Below are 17294 nucleotides of genomic sequence, written 5' to 3'. Positions count from 1 at the left end.
TCACCAAGGCTAAGAGATGGGTATGCAGAAATGGAAAAAGAAATCTGAAAGATCTGGGTAAAGAACCAACAGCAAACACTATAGTCCACCTCCTGTATCAGTCAAATGGACCCATATCTCTTCTCATTTCTTCAAGATGGTAGTTGGTCATAACTTCTAGAGAAAAACTTAGAATGGAAGAGTTAGTGATATGAACTATTGTGTCCACTGCTGTACTTAATTCTGAGGCCTTAATTGATGTCTTTCATCTCCCACCTCTACCAACCATTTGAGATTACCTTCATCCTTGGCTAACACTTGTGCTGACCTAAGGTTGCTTGACTAGTGGAATAATCCAGACATTCATACCTGAGAGATTAGAGCCTCTGATTTATGCATTTATCAGAATGTGGTTGTAGTAATACCCCTTCATGGTTAAATCTGAGCAAGAGAAATAAGGAATAAAAAAATATCAGTTCAATATTTTCAAAATATTATTCTCATTACACTATTAAATTCTTAGCAATGAAATGAAGTTGGAAAAAATTCAGATGTGTTCCTGCTTGCCTCCACAACTTTCATTATTTAGTTTCTATAACTGTGCTATATACATTGTCATATGGAAGAAGGATTAGAAATGTTCTGCTTTCCGCCCAAGGGGCAGAACTAAAACCATAAATTCGAAGATACAGGGAGTAGATTTCAGTGCAATAAACAGCAAGTCCTTTCGAAAAGTCAAAGCTTTATAAAACTTGAAATAAACTGACACAAACAGAGATGAGTTCCTTCCCTTATGTTAATGTGTCTCAGGAGACATTATTGGGAGGAAACCCCCTGAAAACCCCTCTAACTCATAAGTCTAGCATTTCAACAATTTCTACTTTATTTAACTTCATGCACAAAGCCAGGAAAAGATAGGTAAATGGAAACCAAATGAATGTGACATTTATGTCCAAGGCCTGGTTTCTCTAAAACCAGAAAAACAAAACAAAACAAAAAACAAAAGGAACTGATCAGAAAATAAAGTTAAAGAAAAAAAAAATTTAAGGTTGTTAAATTGCTGAATCAGATGTCTTTATATTACCAACCCAGAAACCTTGCCATTTCAGGACAAATAAGTATAATAAATTATTACATAAGATAAATAAAAGAGATTTATAAGATACACAATAAATACATTTTAGAAAATATTAAAGAATCGACAAACATCTAACTTAGAAAGTAGTTATCACACTGGATTTTGTAAGAAACCAGAAACCAGATGCATCATTAAACATTCTGTCCAGGGTTTGATGGGCTACATGAAAAATAATAACACTTCTCGGTGGACAGAGGAAAACAAAGGTTCTTGGAAAATGGAAAAAACACTGAGGTGTATGATGGAAATGGACTGGAAGTCAAGAAATGAAGTCCAGACAGTGCCACTGTCATTATTTGAACTTACATAAACATGTCATGTTTTGGAGTCTGAAAAGTATGACTCCAACTTTTCTGTGAGCTTTAATATTTAATATTCTGTGCTTCTAAGTACAGTAACATATCAGTCCTGTGACATAATCTAGTTCCAGATATCTATGTCAAAGCTGTCAGTTCACAAATAGAACATATATAATTATAAAATGGGCAGTCCTATGTTTCTAGTCTAACTTATTCTGGAGAATTCTACCCTACTTTTAAGCATGGGAAGAGAAGCAGTGCTTCTAACATTTATAATTTATTTCATAAGAATTCTTAAGCTTTAAAATTTTTCACACTCTGTTATCATAATAAACATTCTATTCATGTTCATAAAATCATCAGTTATTCTAGCTTTTGAGAAAACTCCAATTATTTTAATTTAGGAGAAATCATAGTACTTCATCTACTTCTTTGCCCTCCTCAATACTTTAAACTATTCTTTTATAAATATATTAAGTAAAAAGGACCATATTTTATAGTATTCCACTTCACACGGGGCTCCGATGAAACTATTTCTCTTTGAGAGAAGAGGTTGTTCCTACTTAGTACAAAAAGACTAGGTAAATACCGGATGCAGTAAAACAGTTTAATGACTATTCAATTCACTAGCTGTCAGATGTAAAATTAAACCAAGATAATTCCTAATGTTTTGACTTTTAAGATACTGTCTCTGGTATTCAGATACATACTCTCCCCTTTACCTTAACACAAACTGGCTAACTCGTTTATCAGGCCGGTCTCAGCTTAAACATGCTGAAACCCAACGCATTCCTCATTTAACGCAATGGTTCTCCAGTGGGTGTAATTTTGCCCCTCCCCTCAGATGACATTTGGCTATGTCTGGAGACATTTTTAGTGTCACAGCCTGGGGAAAGGGTACTACTGGCATCTAGTGGGTAGAAGCCATGGATGGCACTCAACATCCTACGATACATGGGACAACTCCCACACGAAGAATTATCTGTTCGAAATGTCAGTAGGGCTTTATTGAGAAATCCCAATTTAACCCATCATAGCACTTATTACTGCATTTGTATTTGCAGGATTCGTGTACCCGGACAACAAGAACATGCCTTGACTTTTACTGCATGTTCCTTGTGTACTTGGTACTCATTAGGTAGATGGTAAAAATAAAATGACTGGCTTGCTAAGTGAAAAAATGAAATTACTCATTTCATAAAAGTGAAAGAAGCAAAAATAAGACCATAGCATACTTACTGTTAATAAAATATTTTTTTCAGATTGTCTAGTTAAAATGTTGATAGTTTACAAAGTGCTCTAAAATCATTATGACACATGCTCCAACAACTCGGCTAGGCAAATAGAGCATAAATTGACCCCACTTTTACAAAGAAAGCACCTTCTCAAAGGAGTAAAGAGACATGCGGATGTAAAGGATAACAAACGATTCAGCACTGGAAGCTTCTTACAAAGCTTTTACTGATTGGTAACAAAATTTTAGGCACCAAATAACACATTAGATATGGAGTGCAGGTTATACTCTCTCTTCTACTGCCAAAGAAGACAAGTTTTAGCCTTGGGCAATCAGAATCCAATAAACACTCAACTTCAGCTAACAAAAGCAACCAAGTGCCACTAAGAAAAAGATAGTTACTGACTTCTTAGAAGAGGTGTCCTAATAATACAGTACAATTATGGGATGATGTGTCACTTAGCAATTCCCTTATAGGTAGCTCAAAGGCACCAGGGACATATCCTTGGTAACTATGAAATTTAACTGTTCCTTTTTAAATCTCAAATTAGCCAGTTCCCTGAACATTTAGAACACGCAATATACAGAAGGTAGATTCTCAAAACAAAGTTCCTGGATTTTAAACTCAACTCTGCAACTTACTAGCTATATTTTTGGGGGCAGATGTCTTGACATCGATGTATGTAGCTCAGTTTTCTCAACGATAAAGAGAAGATTATAATAACAAGCATTTCCTAGGATTATGAGAGGATGGATTGTGTTCATATATGTAAGGTACTTAGAATAGTGCCTGATATGAAGCGACTGTCCAATAATGTTTATTTATATCTTTCTATCATCATTTCTTTATGCTTTCTCATGTAAAGAATTTTTCATGGAAATAAATAAGCTGCATCAATATGCTATATGTATCTCATATATATCGAATGTCTATTTAAAAACCTACATCACTACTTTTACTAAAGTAAATGAACACATATTTCGTGGCTTCTCCACATCATATTCAACTCAACTTGTTTGGTAAAACAAATAAAAACATTCTCTGCTTCACTCATATGGAGTCCAGGTTTGGTGGGACTGTAAAGCAAGGTGCCTCGCTCTTCTGTAACCACAAGTTGGCGTTGGATCCAAGTTTGACTCATCAATTCTGTCTTCAGGGACTCTGAATCTTGAAAAAAAGATGTCAAGACCAAAAACAAGAAAGTCTGCAATCCGCCTGTTATAGTAACAACTACATAAACTTTGAAAGCCATCCTTGTACCTGACTGTATTAGTTGCTAGGGTGGTGTAACAAAAGTACTACACACAAGGTGGCTTAAATAACAGGAATTTATAGTTCTGGAGGCCAGAAGTCTGAAATCTAGATTCTGGTGATTCCTAGCAATCCTTGGTCTTCCTTACTTTATAGACTCAACGCCCCAACCTCTGCCCTGATGCTCATGGAGCTTTTCTCCTGTGGGCATGTGTGCTTGTTCACAGGGCATTCTTTTGTAAGGTCATCAGTCATATTGGATTAGGAGCCCACCCTACTCTGATATTACCTCATCTTAATTTAAGTAATTAATCTGTAATGACTCAATTTTCAAATAAGGTCATGTTCTAAGGTACTGGGGTTAGAACTTCGATATATGAATTCTGAGGGGACACAATTCGATTCATTACACTGGTCTTTTCTAAACCCAGCCCTGTGACCATCCCTATTTATTCTCTGAGCTGCTCGACTTCCTTCTAATAAATGTCCTTCATTCTTAAGTCACTCAAAAGTCCATTTCTGTGACTGTGACCAAGAAACCCTAACTACCACAAGTTACATGCAGATCAATTCAGTCCCAGTATAATTGTTTTATTGGTAGCTTATTATTCAAATTCAAATTAAACCCTTTTTATCTTACCTAGAATGAGTTCCCCTTATGTGTGAAAGACAAAATAACGTAAATTAACAAAAGAGAAAATAAAAAATAGATTCAAACAAAATAAATACAATTTTTCCTTTTTCAGATTGAGAAAAAAGTGAAAGTCATAGTAATATCTAAAGAAGGCTATAATGTTGGGGAACTCATAGGTTGTTAATGGACATTCATATTAGTGTCACCTTTATGAATGACAATATAATAGTATCTTTTACAATCTATAAAGTATGTACCCTTCGATCTTGCAAATATACTTCTAGAAATCTTTCCCACAATAGTATGTACATATGGACAAGATAAGATATTTATACAGTATATTCTTGCAACTTTGCTAACAATGGTATATATATACATATGGAGAGGAAAGAGAGAGAGAGAGAGAGAGAAAATCTAAAATAATGAGCCAAAACTATTGAAAGTGCTTCCATTAGGGGTGTGAAGTGATTATAGGAATGCCATTGGAACCGTTTATATTTCAATTTATCTATTTCTGGAATTTTTTGCAAAGCAAATGTTTTACATTAAAATAAAAATAAGTCAGTGTTGCTTATACTTGAAAAATGTAAAAGGCTCTTTCAAAAGAAATTCTCATTGACTCCTCTATTCCTGACCTACATTATGTTAATTATAATGATATGTAAATATATGCAAACAAAATAAAGCTAGGCATTAACTCATGAGGCTAAATAAATTAAATGTAAACTAAAAATAAGTTAAATTTTGGTTTTAATTACAGTGAAAAATTGGTCTTGGAACATTAACATTGGGTTTAATAGCAAATGGCAAACGTTGAGCTGGGCCACCTAGATTGCCCTTCAAGGAAGATGCACTGACCAGCTGTAGGGACTGCAAGCTCCAGCTGTCACCTTCTTCAAGGTCTGCCTCAGCTGTGGCCTCCTGGCCAAAGGTCATGCCTTCCTGAAGCAGGCCACATCTGACCACTGTGCAAGGTAGGGGGATAAAGGACCTCCATTTTAGCTTGATGCAGGACATCTCTGACAAGCAATGCTCACCCTAGAGCTTCCTGCCAGGTTAGTGAGGTTTTGTTGATCAGAGTTTAGCTCCTCATTCTACACAGTCCTGTCCTCTCCTCCTTTCTTTCACAAGTATTGATTTCAAACATCTTACATCCTAAGCTCTCTGCTTCCAGAGAATTTGATCTACAACACAGTAAAAATCAAACAAACAAACAAACAAACAAACAAAAAACAGAGTCTAAGCTTCTACATTTTTTAATGTGATAACACTAATACCGGGAATGGACATTTACCGAACAGCACAAAATGGTATTAATAATCTCAAGCCTATATTTGCCCATCTTCAAGTGGAGTCATCCAATTATAGTGAGAGCAATTTAGGTGCTTAAAAGTACAATTTTTCCCATTATTCAATTAGCTATGCAGTTGTACCTAGTAATTAAAAGCTCCAGAAGCTCATCTTCCCATTATGCAGAACAGAAAATCTTTAATGAAATATTATATGAAAGAAGATTCATGGCAAATGAAAACTCCACAAAGCAAAAACAATTGCTTGGTGAAAATACTGCACTAAACAGGCAGTTATCTCAATGAAGCATTGTACCAGCTACCAATTATTTCATAAAACATTGCACACAACCTGGACAATAATTCAGAAACACACCTCACAGGATAATTATTCAAGGCTGTTCAATAAATGTTTACTCCAAACTGGCAATTATTTCTTTTACAGTGATGATGTATTCAAAAGGAGTTTGCAAAACTTGGCATGAATAGATATGCTGAAGGAAACTTGTGCAGGTACCAGAATCTAAGACTCAAAGGCTTTTTAAGAGGGTGAGCACAAATGAAAAAAAAAATCTGCTTTTGCTGAACAAGCCATTTCTCCTTCAATTCATTTATATATTCAATATTTCTGTGTCATCTACTTTATATCCTGAGCTGTTGGGATAAAGAGAAAGAGTTCCTGCCCTCAGAAGGAGCTTATGACCTGCTGGGTTGTGTGCTGTGCACACAGAGAACTCATTATGTGACAGACGCTGCAAGGAAGATATGAAAACTTGCCCATCTCTCTCTCCAGCGCATCCCTAACCACCCTCCCCTTTTCTCTAGCCACTGTGGACTGCTGTTCATTTCTCAGTTCTCCAATTCTGTCCCTCGTTTAAGCCATTTGTCCCAGCTGTCTTCTCTATCTATTCCTACACTATCTAACAAGTGAGCCACAAGCCACGTGTTGCTACCGAGCACTTGAAATGCAGTTAGTCTAAATTTTAATGTGGTATAAGTGTAAAATAATCACTAATATAAAATAGGCCACTAGTAATTTGTTAAATTAATTACATGATAAAATAATATTTTGCAAATATCATGTTCTATAAAATGCATTTAATGAAATTAATTTTATTTGCTTTTTTTAAAATGTGGCTACTACAAAAATTAAAATTACTTGTTTGGTTCACATTTTATTTCAATAGGACAGATTTAATCTAGAACATTCTGACCTGCTCTTGCTTTCTCCTTGGCATTCTGGTGTCAGCCCATCATCCTCTTCTCAAAAGAGGTTTTTGCTGACCACCATTCTGAAGAAGACACACTACCCCCACCCACTCAGTGAATCTCATATCACCTCATTTAATACTTTTATTATGGTAAAAAAATAAAAATAAAAAATAAAAACAAACAAACAAACAAACACCTAACCTGAAATCTACCCTGTTAAATTTTTAAGCATGTAGTGGAGTATTACTAACAATATGCACATTGTTGTATAGCAGATCTCCAGAATTTTTTTATCTTGCATGAATGGAAGTCTAGATCCATCGAACAATTCCTCATTTATCCCTACCCTGGATCCCTGGCAACCACCATCATTCTTTCCACTTTTATGAGTTTGACTATTTTAGATACCACATATAAGTGAAATCATGTGGTACTTGTCTTTCTACGACTGGCTTTCTTCACTTAGCATAATATCTTCCAGGTTCATTTATGTTGTAGCATATGTCAGAATTCCTGTTTCAAAGGATAGTTAACATCCCACTGTGTGTATGTGTGTATGTGAGTACACACACCATATATATATATACACACACACCATATTTTCTTTATCCATTTATTTGTCAATGGAATTTAGGTTACTTCTACCTCTTGACTACTGTGAATAATGCTACAATAAACAGCCACTATGGAAAACAGTATGGAACTACTTCAAAAATTAAAAATAGAACTATCATGTGACCCAGCAATCCCACTTCTGGGTATTACCCAAACAAATTAAAATCAGGATCTCAGAGATATACACATCCCCTTTATCCATTTAATTTTCTTTTTAGCACACATTACTATCTGGAATTATCTTAATGACTTATTTATTTCTTTATTTTGTTTATCATCCCTACCAGAATATAAGCCCATGAGAGCAGAGACTTCACATGTCTTCTTTGCCGTTGGATCCACAGATATAATACAATGCCTGCCACTTAGCAAGTGTTCAATAAATAATTGTTGAACAAGTGAATAAGATGTAATGCAAGCCTAGATGAAGGAATGTCTGCCTGGGAAGACAGGAGGGAACACTTGAGATGAAGAGTATTTGGCTAGGTTCAAAAGTCAGAAAAGATTCCATCTACTTTTCTATCGAACAAACCTCTTTCTATCCATCTTTCCATCATTTATTTACTGAGAAGACTTTCTTTTAAAGTGCTTCAATGTTTCGGGCACTGGCTAGTTGCAGAGTTACATAGCAATGAATAAGATTATGGAGTTTACAATCTAGATTGGGAGACCAATTAGCATGAATAGTTATTTATTACATAAACAATTACTTAATCATAGTTTTGATGAGTGTCTAGGGAGTAAGAAAAGGTTTACATGGATAAGCAATATTTATGCTAAAGACCAGAAGGATGAGGAGTTAACCTGAGCAAAGCCCCAGAGAGGCGAGGGAAAAAGAATATTTCAGAAAACCCCAAGTAATTCAGTTCTCCTGGAGTATAAATTATTTATGTAAGACACAGTGGCGAGCAGAAATGTAGGTACTTTTATAGATAGCATATTTATAAGCTAAATAAATATATGATGATACAGAATGAATAATTCAACAATGACCCTAAACTTTGAAGTGACTGCCTCATGACACATCCAATCATGGAAGTTAACAGTACCAGATTGAAGTGAACACTGACTAGCCTAAAATGGAATTTTAATCATTATTTAAATCTAATCAAATTAAGCAATCAAAATTAATTTTAGGTCTGAAAACTTTCACAAGAAGGAAATTAAAGTTATCCCTGATCCTATTTACCATTAAGATTTCGGTTCACATATCTCAACTGTTTTTTTTTTTTTTAATGTACATAAACATAGTTTTTAACCAAAAGTGTTGAGTATAATAATTCTTATGTTTTTATGGGTACCTCTAAAAGAACGGAAAGACCAAGACATTAGGTGATTTGTAACTAACACTTATTTTTCTAGAAACATAAATAAATAAATTTTAGAATCTGTTTCTAAGGACTAAACTTTCCCCCAAACTTCAGAAAGTGAAATCCGTAGTTTTCTCCATATTCCCACCAAACCAGTAGTGTCACTGGAAATCTCTGATTTAAAACCAAGGAAAAATGCTGTTCCTTCTTTCAAATATATGGCCAGACACATTAGAATATTATGAAGTCTTACTATAAATAATTAAATATAATCTGCGAATGCCCCTACTAAAATACGTGAACCAAATATATTTATGGGATGCAGTACCTAAGCTAATTATCATGTGCTTATTCCCTTAGCTAATCAAGACTGGTTTGTAATTCAAAACAAATGTCACAATCTTTAGAGCAAAGGAAAATTAATGAGCATGAATAGTCTATAAATCTAACTTTAAAAGAATTTAAACCAAGTCAATCAAATCATTTTCAATCAAATCATAATCCCCAGAAAATGAATACTAAGGGAAACTAAGGGAATCAAAATAATAAAGTTCTTGATTAATTTTCTATATTCTTTTCCACCCAAGTATGCAAAAGACACAATTTGTGACTGAAAACTTTCTTTCCTTATTGACTATAACGTTTCTCAGACTGGCTACTGTAATAGATTAATAGCCCAATTTCTTCACCCCTCCCTATATTTACATACTTTGCCCTACAACTTTGCAGTGTTCTTCTTTGGGTGGCATGCTGTCCCACCCCTTGACTCTGGCTCAGCCATGTCAACAAGCAAATTTGAATTAAGCAGAGGCTTGGAAAAAAGTCCTTGCATGCTTTCATTTATTCTGTTGCTTCTCTATGATTGCCATGAACACATGCTTGAGCAAGATAGCTTCCATCATAAACATCTCCATTCATCTCAGCCAAGACTATTCTAGATCAGCCCATAGCCAGATGATGCCCAGATAGGTGAGTAAACCCAGCCCAGCCTGGAAGAATTGCCAAACCAACCCCAGACTAAATTGCCAACCTTTAGATTTATGAGCAAAATAAATGGTTAAATTGATTTAAGGCACAGAACTTCAGGGTGATTATGCAAAACACAACATTATTGAGGGAATAGATTATTAACACAGTAACCACACCCTAAAATAACATTATTTTCACTTCCAAAAGAAGTCAGAGTGTATTGAAAAGGAAAAAAATTTTTTAAAGTTTTAAAAATAGTAAATAAATAATTTTTATTCTTTATAATTAAAATTTCTACAAGGGAACACCTTGGTCATGGATTGAAATTAATCTATGGTAAAACATTTCTAATGTTCACTACTTATATTATTTAGATCATTTCCAAGCTTCCATGATGAGTGGAAAAGAATTGAAGAAGTTTATTATACCTGTCAAACTGATAAAGTTACTTTTAACGATTGCTGCTCTTTCAAGATGATTTTCTTTAAAATTAAAAGCAACACTCTGGTCATCAATCTGAAGTTAGGATTGTCTCAAGACATACAACAGAAGGATGTTTAGAACAACTCTTCTAACAAATTAAAATAAAGATATTCTAAAAAATATTACGCCACTACTGCACCACTGAAATCTATGGAAACAGTAAAGAATGTAAGTAGAAACAGCACTATGAAGACTCTAACAAAATGAAGTTTATGAAAAATAAATGTTGTATTTTGTGCATGACATTAATTAATCACCTGTGCTTAAAGTATGGCGTGGGAAAGATGTAACTTAGAACTCAAAATTACTTTAAATTTAACTTCAGTTAATAACACAAAAAGTAGGAGGCAGCAAATATAATCACACTGAACTGAGGTTTCTGCATTACCTGGGAAAAGAGAAGAGTCCTAATTAACATATGACTACAAGAAATCAAGAAGTATGTTGTAATGTAGCTACTAAATATGAGGAAAAGAATTTATAAAACTAATACGTTAATAAAGGAAAATATGAAAATATTTGATTAGTCCACAAGAAGTCAAGAATAGAAGGCAAAAAAACTTACAGTGAGTGAGACAAATAGGAAACATATTAAATATTAATATAAAATCCCAACTATGCCAATGATTGCATTGCACATAAGAAAATAAAATTCTCCAATTAAAAGGCAAAAATTGGCAGACTGGAAAAGAAAAAAAAAAATTTGCAAAATTATACCTCAAATATAAAAACACACAAAAGCAGGAACTAGGGAGAAGATATTTCAGACATCTCCACACAAAAGATAGCTTATTCAGCAAAACTAATGACAAACAGAGTGGATTTTAAGGCAAAAAAAAAAAAAAAAAAAAGTTTCTAGAGGTAAAGGGAGTGGGGTGGAAGGTGGGAAAGGATATTCACAATGGTAAAAGAATCAATCCGCCATGAAGATATAAAGTAAAAAGTAAATGCAACAAATAACAAAATGACAGATTCGAGATGTATAAATCAAAACCGAGAAAAATAAAAAGAGAAATTAGATAAATTTACAATCATAGTAAGAGACTTTAATATATTTGTTTCAGTAACTGCTAGAAAAAAAGACAAAAATTAGAAAGGCTATAAAATCTTAACAACATGGTTAACAAAACTGACATAATTAAAATTTGTAGACATTTTGCCAAAAAATGACAGAATACACATTCTTTTCAATGTACATGGAACACTTACCAAAAAGTAAAACCTTAAAATAAGATTCAACAAATTTCAAAAAATTTACCGCATTCAAAGGATATTCTCTGCCCAAACTAGAACTTAAGCTATCAATCTGTAACACAAATCCAACTAGAAAATTCAATTATTTAGGAATTATGCAAAACCTTTTAAATAATTGAGGCAGCAAAGAAGAAGTCACAAAAGAAATCTAAAAATATTTGTAATTTAATGACAATGAAAATACAACAGAGGAAATCTTGAAGGGTTCAGCTAATGTAGTTCATAAAGAAAATTTATATCCTTAAAATACATAAATAAGAAAGTTTAAAAATTATTAATATATGTACTCCAAAAGATAATAGAATAACAGCAAATAAGCCCTAACAAATACAAAACAATAACATAATAAATATAAGACTATTAACAAAAGTAAACAAATAATGGAGAAAATAAACAAAGCCAACTGTGGTTCTATATAGAAATTGATAAAAATGATTAGCTGTTTAAAAGACTAATAAAAAAAGGCATAAACTAACAATACCAAGAATGCAAAGGAAGTCATTACTTCAGATGTATACACACTAAAAATAACAGAATATATGATAGACAACTCTATTAAAATATACGTATGGTTTGTATATTTCCCTTTATGTGTATTATACTTCAACAAAAGTTTATTTTCAAAAATGCAAGAAAATATTTAAGTTATGGTGCTAAAGCAGCACTCCTCCTTACAAATGCTTGTGTTCTCAAAGGCAGTGACTGTACACTTTTTTTATTACTGGCTGCAAACAGTCAGAGGGAAATATATCTCTATTCAAAAATTCTACTGTCTGTACCTGCAGATGACATATTATAGAGAGAAAACTCTACACAAAAGACCCCATTAAAAATTGTTAGAGCTAATAAAAAAATCAGTAAACATGCAAGATACAAAAATCAAGTTTTATTTCTATACACTAACAACAAACTATCAGAAAGACAACTTTTAAAAATCCCATTTTCAACTGAATCAAAAAGAATAAAATACCTACGACTAAATTTAACTGAGGAAGTGAAAGATTCAGTAAACTGAAATCTGTAAGGCATCGATGAAGGAAACTGAAGACAGCAATAAATGGAGATATATTTCATGCTCATGGATTAAAAAAAATTAACTCATTAAAATGTCCTATTACCCAAACCAATCTACAGATTCAATGCAATCCTTATCAAAATTCTAATGGCATTTTTCACAGAAACAGAACAAACAATCCTAAAATGTGCATGGGCCCACAAAAGAGCCCAAATATCCAAATAAATCCTGAGAAACAAAAACAAAGCTGGAAGCATCACACTTTCTGATTACAAACTAAATTACAAAGCTGTAGTAATCAAAACAGTATGGTATTAGCATAAAAAACAAACACATAGATCAATGGAACAGAGTACAGAGCCCATAAATTGACCCACACATGTATGGTCAATTAATTTATGGCCAGGAGCCAAGAATACATAATGAAGAATGGACTGTCCCTTTAAAAAATGATGTTGGGAAAACTTGATGATCATATGCAAAAGAATAAAACTAGACCCCATCATAAACCATACACGAAAATCAACTCAAACTGAATCAAAACATGAATGTAAGACCTAAAATTAAAGCCTCCTAGAAGAAAATATAGGGGTAAGCTCCTTGACATCAGTCTTGGTGATATGTTTTTGAATTTGACATCAAAAGGAAAGGTAACAAAAACAAAAATCAAGAAGTGGAACTATATCAAATTTAAAAGCTTCTGTACAGTTAAAGAAACCATCAACAAAATGTAAAGGCAAACTATGGAAAGAGAGAAACTGTTTGCTAATTTTATAAAGGCTTAAAATCCAAAATACAGAAAATATTCATACAATTGAAGCAAACATAAATAGCCCTATTAAAAAGTAGGCACTGGCTGAATAGCCATTTTTCAAAAAAAGACATCCAAGTGGTCCAGGGGAACATGGAAAGGTGCTCAACATCACTAATCATCAAAGAGATGAAAATCAAAAGCACAATGAAATATCACTCCACATCTGTTAGGAATGCAATCATCAAAAAGACAAGAGATAACATGTACTGGTGAGAATGTAGAGGAAAGGAAACCCTTGTGCGCTATCAGTGGGAGTGTAAATTGTTGCAGGAACCATGGAAAACAATAATGGAGGTCTCTCAAAAAATTAAAAATAGGACTACCATATGATCTAGCACTCTCGCCTTTGGTTATAAGTCTAAAGGAAATGAAAACAGGATATTGGAGAGATACCTGCACTCCCATGTTCACTGCAGTATTCATCACAATAATCAAGATATAAAAACAACCCATGTGTCCATCAACCAATAAACGAAGATGTGATCAATATGTATAATATTATTTATCTATGAGAAAGAAGGAAATCCTGACATTTGTGACAACATGGATGAAACTCGTAGGCCTCATGCTAGTGAAATAAGCCAAAGTCAAATAGTGGATTCTATCCCTTCTATGTGGGATGGAGGAAAAAAAAAAAAGGAAAAGTCAAGCTTGTAGAAACAGAAAGTAGAAAAGTTGCCAGGAGCTGGGGGTTAGGGGATGGGAATAGAGAGAGAGGTTGGTAAAAGGGCGCAAACTTTCAGCTGTAAGATGACTAAGTTCTGAGGATCTACTGTACAATATGGTGACTACAGCTGAAAACACTATATTGCAAAATTAAAATTTATGAGGGAATAGAACTTAAATGTTCTCACTCCCAACTACCAAAAAAAGACATATATGTGAGGTGACAGACTGTGTTACTTAACTAGGTGGAGGCACTCCTTTCACAATGTATACATATATCAAATCACCATGATGTATACGTTAAATAAATATCTCCTAATTTTATCTGCCAATTATACCTTAATAAAGATGTAATTTAAAAAAGTCTAAGTAGACATAGATTAAACTTCATCTTTCTCAAATGTGCATAGGATAGATGGGATACTAATATTAGTTCAACAAATACTTATTGACTCAGTCTCTCCAGTTCAGCTTACTCATATTTTTGGTTTTAGTAAGCAAAGAAACATGCTTTAGGAAGTAGTCACTTGATACTTTAATGGTTAGATGAAACTGAACTAGAAAGAAAGAAGTGAAGCCTTAACTAGATAATATTGCAAAAATACCCTTTTAATTGATTACATTTCTCAGTATATGCTCGGTAAATGTTTACTAAGAATGAGAATCATGTGCATGCCTTCATTCATCGCCATACCCCACTTGCCGTATCCCCAATCTGCCATAGACCACTCCATACCTAATGGTGCAGCATTAGGATTCAACGAATATGTGTTAAATACTTAAACTACTGCTTTGTGTATCTATCCTTTTATGCTCATTTCTAACACTGAATGTCACTACATTAATGATAATGATTTAATTGGAAAATTATAGACAATAATATTTCGATAGTCACATCTTTGCATATTTCTTACTTGTAAATGCAAAAATATGCACTTGTTCATCTAATTTCTGAATCTGTTCAATAACTAAATTATCTAGGAAAGAAATGAAACTATATTCTGGGACTACATCTATATTTAGGATCAAGTTGTTTTATCAATCCAATCATATAAATATATAGCATTTATGGAGGTGTGAGATTTCCAAACAAAGTTAAAATATATTTGGATAAACTTATTTTTGCTAAGATTTCAAAGATTACATGGCTAACATATACCTCTGGTGAAACATTTTGGACCACTGGGAACAAAAATAATTGTGACTGAATTATTTTTGAAATGAATGCACAAGCTTAATTTTTCTTCCCAGAAAGAAAATTACAACACAACTCTTTCTAAGAAAAACCTATGATAAAATATGACATATTTTAAAAGTTATTATATATAATATAAACATATATATAGCCAGACATATGAATATAGAGTCTTTAAGCAAACCTAATATATAGGTAAAAATTAATTTATAAAAGAAGTTAGTGATCCGCTGTTTATTCTTCTAGGATTTACTATAGGGTTCATTTAAATAAGAGGTGATCCCAGGTCATTTAAGTATAACTCATTTGCTCCAGAGACAACTTTCCAGTAACACTCTTTCATCACCAGAGCTGTGCAAATAAAACAGAACTGTTAGCAGGAGAATTCTTATTCAGAGAAAGTAAATAACAGCAATTTCCTGAAGATTCTTGGATTTTATTATCATTAGCTCCTTGAGGGCAGACTGTGTGTCTCATTTACCTAAGAGCCTTTCACATGCTGGACACATCACAGAACTTTAAAAATGACCTGTCAGAACCAGCAAACAGTATATCTGTATGAGCTGCCTTATAGTTATGTTGTGAGATAATAGTTGAAAATATGTCGATGTGCTGTTCCTTTTTTGTAGTACCTGCAGAGACATCCATTGCCTAGGGAAGATTTCGGATTTTTAGAGGTGAAAAGTATAGAGAAAGAAAGTGTCACTAGTCAGTATTTGACTTCCAAAATAGTCACTTGAAGCCTTTTTCAAAGACAATACTCTTGAAAGCCAAAGTATTTAAGTGAGAACTAAAATGTTAGAGGTTAAAAATGTTGGAAAAGGATTTTGTGTCAAAAAGGAAAGCCCTAAAAAAGGCAAAGCATAAAATTTATTCACAAGAAATAGATGAGAAGAAACAGAGATGAAAAGCTAAAGGACCCCACCCGAATGGGGAAATTAAAGTTGTTCCGTCCAGGAGGGTAAAGAAAGAGAGGGCACTAGGACAGACAGGACAATGAGAGGACTTGGAATATGTGAGCAGGCAAAGCACAGGGCCTCCTACCTGTCCTCTGCCTGAGCCTTGGGAAAACCAGGGCAACACCCACAGGCCACTCTGTCATTCCAGCGAGTGCCCACGTGGTCTGGCTGAGTCTTCTCTGTAATGTGAGCTTTCCTTCTCTTTGCCGAAAGACAAGAGCATCTTGTCAACAGTCGTCTGAACATTGCCCATCAATTACCCAGGAGAAATGGTGATCAACTGTAGTTGGTTGGCAACCTCTAGGGTTCCCTGGGTAAAATTTGAAACTGGTTCCCACACTCAGAAAGCAAGGAGAGGCCAAAGAAAGAGGCAGCCCACTCCAGATTGGCAGAAAGAAGATTTAATAAGCAAGGAAACATATCTGAGGCTCATCTTGGGTGCCAAAAGACGAGTAGATCTCCTTATCCACCTACCAGAATCTTAAAAGTTTATATAGAGATCTTAATGAGGTTCGGGCACGTACACAGTCCAGGTGGTCTAAACAAGACTTTACTCTCTCAAGTCCTTGAAATGGCTCCTAGTGTGGGAATGGTGGGCAGAACATACATTCCAAGGACAGAGAATGGGGCAAGGAGCTTCCAATTGCCTGAGTCCATCTTGTGGCTCAACCAGCAGTCAAATACTCTTGACGACCTCCTCAGAAGACTATGATGAAAAGTTTTGTTTGGCCTACAAACTACATTTATAACACCCTCTTCCATGGCCTAAAATATCCTAAGCCCTTAAAACAGACATGGGAACTCTGAAATCTCAGAAGGAACATTGTGAAAGAGAAAGCCCCTAGCACTTACACTTGATCAGAACCAGTTTGAGATTCTCCCTCACTTCATACCAGGGAGGGGTGAAACACATTTAGACCACACTGTTATTTGGATACAGACATCTCCAAGTCTCAAAACATATAATTCCTGAAGAT

The sequence above is a fragment of the Rousettus aegyptiacus genome, unplaced genomic scaffold (genome assembly GCF_014176215.1).
Source record: "Rousettus aegyptiacus isolate mRouAeg1 unplaced genomic scaffold, mRouAeg1.p scaffold_m13_p_5, whole genome shotgun sequence".
NCBI classification, from domain to species: Eukaryota; Metazoa; Chordata; class Mammalia; order Chiroptera; family Pteropodidae; genus Rousettus; species Rousettus aegyptiacus.
The sequence above is the reverse complement of the archived record's forward strand: the minus strand, read 5'-3'. Positions refer to the sequence as shown.